Below are 6,734 nucleotides of genomic sequence, written 5' to 3'. Positions count from 1 at the left end.
AATGTTTAACTAATTTAGGGAGCATGGTGATGATGAGCGAAGCGTATCACGAAACTTGGAAGCTTTATCCATGCGATTCTCAAATTTGTTTCGATCAATGCAAAGATAAAAGAGGCGTGACGTCAGGAAGATGTGTGAATGATGCCACTTGTGTATGTGTTTGGTTATGCGGATAATAATAATAATAATAATAATAATAATAAGATTAGGTGTTATCTTATTTAATTAAAGAGTAGCGTCTAAAAAGATCTTTTTTAGTATCTATACTAGAACAAACTATACATGCAAACAGTGCAACACTCGTAATATGGGATGCCTCATATGTTGGGTTTACACATACATAATTAACTCTTAAACTTCAAAATAACATAACACAACGGAAGTCTTACATAAAACTGACATAGCAAACTTGTCTTAATATTAAACATGACTAATTAAACTACTAAACTATAGATGCTAGTCTTCAAGCTTGGATAACCCTCCGTGCTCAGACAATCCTTATTCCTCCGCAACTAAACTTCTCAATTGAGTGTACTCGCTAATGAACCCGACTGTTTGGCCCATCAAGTGCTTTCTCACTTGTGTTTTCGTATACTTCATCTCCTATTTTTAGACCGGTTACTTGATTACTTTAGTTATTTGTATCTATTGCTAACATAATTACTCAAGTTATTTATATACATTTCATGATAAAAGTCATTTGCGTTTGATACAAACATTACCCTACAAAATATATAAAACAATGGCATCCATCCTTAAATGGTGATAAGTAGTGAATATCACCACTCATTACTATTATGTCCCAATTTTACCATCATGCTTAATCTTAAATATTGTTATTACTTATTATTAGCATTTTATTCAACTAGACACACTTGTTACAAGATTTTAAATTACTTCGATTACATTTTTTAAATCTCTTAATGCATACATAATCTCCAAAAGGGCATATTTGGATCATATCACTTTGCTTTTGACCCGTAAGAGTGTGACATAAATATTTAGTTGGTTATGGTTTTAATGCCCTTTATTATCACGATCTAGACTAATTGGGGTTTACTATATTAAATTGTATCCAACCAATCAATCGGCCTACACTTGGTTAAGAGTTGCTATAAGTCGTAGTATGACCCTTAATAAAGTCAAATGTGTTGATTATGACTCATAAGATGAAGAAACAAACGCCATTGGTGGCACCAAGATAAACATGGTTGCCTTTTCATGATTGGTGGTTGTACTAATGGTCCCCTCTTGTTACTAAGACGATATTTCAAACAAAAATAGGAATTACAACATTAAATTACACTAATCTTTTCACAAAATACTATTAGACATTGATCGATTCATGATCCAAAAATACTCCAAAGAGCTGAAGAGACGATGGAGGTGGAAAACACCCTCTTTACTTAAGAGGAGTCCATCGAACTAGCAGCTTGTTTGGTTTTGATGAATCAAGTTTATTTAGGAAATAACTTGGACAAATGAGTGTGGAAAAATGATAAGAAAGGTTTGTTTTCAGTGACTAATATAAAGAAACTTCTATTTCCAGGGAAAATTTGAATATTTCATTCGTCTTTAAATGGATTAAATGGAATAATTAGGTCCCTAAGAGGCTAAACATTTTTCTTTGGAAAGCGGAAATGGACAGGCTAAAAGAAATGCGGAGGTGGGTTTGGTGACGTGCTGGTTATGCGTTGAGTATTAAGAGACTAGTGATCATCTTTTTTACGTCTTGTTATTTCGCCACTTTTGGTTTGGAATTTGGTTGGTAATTAATGTAACATCCCTTCTATTTTTGTCTTTTCAGTAAGAGATTCACTGAATATTCATAAACTAGTAATTCGGGTCATCTTGCAGAAAATATTCTATTTGGGATTATTCTCACAATAACAAGAAAGAAACAAACTTACAAACAAATAACACATGGTTTAAACAAACTTAAAATTGCACTAACTCTTTCAATCTACACCTGACATCTTGCTTCTATGAATCTATTCTTCACCCAAAGAAAGAAAACAGCCTTTGTATTCAATATATTGAAATTATTAAAACTTCAAACTTTTGTGACACATAATATCAATTATTGAAAGGCCTACAAAGACCCCACAAGCCAAAGTCAACATGGCCCATAAGTCTTCTTTCATTAATTCAGAAAATGAATGATTGAACGTCATGTGTATTACATGTATTATATATATGTGTCATACTGTCGTGTGTGAGAGAGTTAAATACAATATCAAAAATATTACAAAAAGTAACGGATCCAAGTGTGAAACTCAAGAAAATTAGCCTCACTCCTTCGAAAGAGAAACGTGTGAGTTTAACCAAGCCCATCATAACGGCCCTGGCCCAAACCGGGCCCATGTTACATCCAGAGGAAACTAAACACGTGGCCTCATATCTCCCACCACAAGCCGACCACCTAGCCCTTTTCAACATTTAGCTCACCCACCCCTATACACGTACTCACTCGAATTCAAATTATATGTCTACATATGCATATATGTGCTTTATATATATTCTGACCAACTTTGTAATATCTTGAGCCTTTGTAAATGGCTTATTATTTTCCGAGTTGGACTACTTGGTGTCTTTTATTTGCTATTTGGCTAGAGATTATTGTGTGTGTATCGGGTCGGGTTGATTTGGGCTCGAGATTATATGCTAATAACGATCGGGCATGGGTTTCGAATAACGGCACATTTGCATTCGGGTTTACTCCAGCTCCGGGTTTAAGTTCACAAGACGAGCGATACCAACTCGGTATTTGGTTCGCTGATATTCCTGGAGATCGTACTCTTGCTTGGTCGGCATATTTGTAAGTTCACTATTAGTGTTTTAAATTGTTTTTGACAAACTTTTTGAATTAATTTTTTTTTATATATAAACTTGGCTCCTTTTTAGTTGAAATATCTGAAAATGATCTATTATTTTGATACTAGTTAATATATATATATATGTGTCCAAAGTGATATTGTTTCAGATTACTACTATGAGAAAGTACTCAGAAAATAAATAAATGCAACTTCAACTCATATACACGTCTTCCTTTACTTTACATATGATTTTAACACTAACAAAAATTTTCAACATAATAATGAGATTATATCTTTTTAGGCAGTATGTTAAGTGTAAAAGTAGGTGATTAAAAGATAAATCCGCATAAACTAAAACAACATTATATATTGGTTTATTGCGATGTGTGTTGGTTTCTATTTGTTGTATTTGAAACGTGTAAAACAATAAAACCACTTAAAAGAAACTAGAATCGTAGGCTAAGTTTGTATTTTATGTTACTCAAACTACCTAATACATTATTAAATCACCTAACAAATTGATATACGTTAATTTCTTATTGAATAGTTACGAAAAAATATATTATATAGTGATGTTATGCTCAAAAACCAATTTTGTCAACATGCCCATTTAATGAGTTTCTTATAAAAACTATGTGATGTTTTATAAACAAAATAATTAGTACACAATTCAAACATTTGTTACAACATTTGTGGTATGTATGTAAGGAAATTAAATATTGCATGCATTAGTATTTACCGCAACTTTTGCAGGTAACTAAAAAACCATGCATTTTCTCTTAATAGAACCTCTTCGGTCACTAAAAACGCAATCTTGGAGCTTGACGCGACCGGAAACCTCGTCCTAACCGACGGTCGAACCACCGCATGGACCTCAAACTCCAGTGGCGACAGTGTTCAGTCCGCGGAGTTGTTAGAAAACGGAAACCTCGTACTATACACCAGTGAACAAAACATAGCATGGCAAAGCTTCTCACACCCATCAGACACACTTTTGCCTGGTCATCCTTTGACCATCAACGTTGAGTTGACTTCTTCACGGGTGCCCACACGAGGCGGCGGTTATTACACTTTGAAAATCCTACAAGAACCCACTTCATTAAGCTTAGCTTTAACATATAACTTACCTTCAGATCCTTATAATCTATCAATAGAAGCTCAATCTAACTATTCATATTGGGAAACACCTGACTTCTCTAATGTTACCGGAGATGTCGTGGCGGTCCTTGACCAAGCCGGGAGTTTCGGGGTAGTTTATGGCGGTGATTCTGTCGGAGCGGTTTACGTTTACAAGAATGATAATGACAAAGGTGAATTATCATTTGCTAGTAACCAAACAACCAGACCATTGGTTCTCAGGAGGCTAGTTTTGGAAACTAATGGTAATCTTCGGTTATATCGTTGGGATAACGATGTTAATGGGTCTCGACAATGGGTAGCCGAATGGGCGCCGGTTTCAAACCCGTGTGATATTGCGGGAATTTGTGGAAACGGGATATGTAATTTGGACAGAATCAAAACAAACGCTTCTTGTGAGTGTTTGCCTGGTTCTGATACCAATAAAGGTGATTTCAAGTGCAGGACAAATTCGTCCTTTACTGGAAACTGCAGAGTTCCTAATAGGAACTCGACTGATTCCCAACTCTAAATGGAAACAGTTAACCAAACAAATTATTATTACTTAGATTCAGCGGTGATCGCAAACTATAGCGATAATGCAACAGTTTCGAAGTGTGGTGACGCTTGTTTATCAGACTGCGAATGTGTTGCTTCGGTTTACGGGTTAAACCAAGAGACACCTTATTGTTGGTTATTAAAGAGTTTGGAGTTTGGTGGGTTTGAGGCCTCGAGTTTTACCATGTTTGTTAAGATTCAATCGAATTGGTCTTCGAGCCGTGAACCCAAAGACACAGGGATGAGCAGCAGTACCCGAACGAAGGTTTTGGTTCCTCCGGTTGTACTCGGCATGCTTGTTCTAGTTGGACTCCTATGTTGTCTATTGTACATTCATATTCATAAAAGGAGAGGATTGAAAAGAGAGCTCAATAGTTCCTTGCTTGTCTCAGGAGCCCCTATTAGTTTTAACTTTCGTGACTTACAAAACAAGACAAATCATTTTTCAGAGCTACTCGGAACAGGTACTTTTTACTTTTAAGTTGGATTATCAAATAACTGTTTATTTGCTTTTTGAAAGACTTCATTTTGAATCTTTAAAATGAAGCTTTACCAAACAGTTTTTACTTTTCAAAAAGCAAATAAACATTTTTAAAAGCTCACCTAAACATCCCCTTAATGCTAAAATTTCCCAAATGTGTGCACTTTTAGGTGGATTTGGTAGTGTTTACAAAGGAAGTTTAGGAGATGGTACATTAATCGCAGTAAAAAAACTCGACCGGATTTTGCCACGTGGAGAAAGGGAATTTGTAACTGAAGTAAACACAATTGGTTCGATGCATCATATGAACTTGGTCCGCTTGTGCGGGTATTGCTCGGAAGGTCCACAAAGGTATGTTATAGTTACAAGTTGTAGTCTTATTAGAACAGTGAATAAGCGAATTTTGTTGAGTTAAATTGTGGCTATTTTAACAAAATGTAGGCTTTTGGTGTATGAGTTTATGAAAAATGGATCTTTAGACAAATGGTTATTTGTTCCGCATAAAACTCGAGAGAGGCTCTTGGAATGGCCAACTAGATTTTACATAGCCGTTGGAACTGCGCAAGGGATTGCATACTTTCACGAGCAATGTCGAGATAGGATAATACATTGTGATATAAAGCCGGAGAATATTCTATTGGATGAACACTTTTGTCCTAAAGTTTCGGACTTTGGTTTGGCTAAGCTGATGGGAAGGGAGCACTCGCAGGTGGTGACCATGGTTCGAGGAACACGGGGTTACTTGGCTCCAGAGTGGATTAGTAATCGTCCCGTGACAGTAAAAGCCGATGTTTATAGTTATGGAATGCTCTTGTTGGAAATAGTCGGTGGCCGAAGAAACCTTGATATGAGTTTTGATGCTGACAATTTCTTCTTTCCTGGATGGGCTTATAAGGTATACATGATGCATATGGCTATATACAATACTCATGTTTGATTTGCATTTACCCTTAACACATGTTCAATTTAAGTAAGATTTTAACATGAATGGGTCTCAAGTTTTAAACTAAGTAGTATTTTTATGTGTTTTTTTTGGAAGATTGAGATATCATATTAACATACACAATTATCTCCAATATCAACAGGAAATGAACAATGGGAACGCTATGAAAGTGGCGGATAAGCGTCTAGAAGGGTTGGTGGAAGAAGACGAGCTCTTGAGAGCGTTAAAAGTAGGGTTTTGGTGCATTCAAGACGAGGTGAACATGCGTCCTTCAATGAGTGAGGTGGTGATGATGTTGGAAGGTTCGGTAGAGGTGAACGACCCACCTATGCCTCAGTCAGTGTTAGAACTCATCGAGGAAGGGTTAGACCATGTTTACAAAGCAATGAAACGAGAGTTTAACCAGTTTAGCTCGTTCACTATCACCAACATCACAAGCCAACCATCATCATCTCGTGCAACATGTAGTTACTCTACAATGTCACCGAGGTGATGGTAAATCAAAAGACTAACTTGTTTTTTATTTTTGTCCCCAATATTTAAAGATCACATGTGTAGCAAAATGCTATTTAAAGATCACATTTAATTAAATTATATCTTTGTTTTCTTTAAAGTTAGCATTTAATTGTCTTTTATTGTATCAACCATATCATATGTGATTACTAAACGTTTATCGATCTATATGTATCCATGCTAAGAGAACGAGTAAGACTATGATAGATAATAACTAAACGATCGTATGCCCATGGGATCCTGTCTTACCTCACACTACAAGGCAAAACATGTATGGGACTTTAAGACAGTGAAATTATTGTATATT

General features: G+C 35.7%; 1 pseudogene across 1 annotated transcript; it reads left to right on the top strand.

Annotated features, from left to right (window-relative positions):
• The first annotated feature begins 2,539 nt into the window (after nucleotides 1-2,539).
• On the top strand, nucleotides 2,540-6,407 carry LOC143594691 (G-type lectin S-receptor-like serine/threonine-protein kinase At5g24080; annotated as a pseudogene). The gene is made up of 5 exons (XR_013146380.1): nucleotides 2,540-2,818; nucleotides 3,603-4,954; nucleotides 5,142-5,322; nucleotides 5,413-5,866; nucleotides 6,057-6,407. The product of XR_013146380.1 is annotated as a G-type lectin S-receptor-like serine/threonine-protein kinase At5g24080 (transcript).
• Nucleotides 6,408-6,734: the final 327 nt, after the last annotated feature.

The sequence above is a fragment of the Bidens hawaiensis genome, unplaced genomic scaffold (genome assembly GCF_021521415.1).
Source record: "Bidens hawaiensis isolate Kalapana, Puna unplaced genomic scaffold, B.hawaiensis_p1.1 tig00044063_1, whole genome shotgun sequence".
NCBI classification, from domain to species: domain Eukaryota; kingdom Viridiplantae; phylum Streptophyta; class Magnoliopsida; order Asterales; family Asteraceae; genus Bidens; species Bidens hawaiensis.
This window is presented reverse-complemented; position numbering and strand designations above follow the sequence as displayed.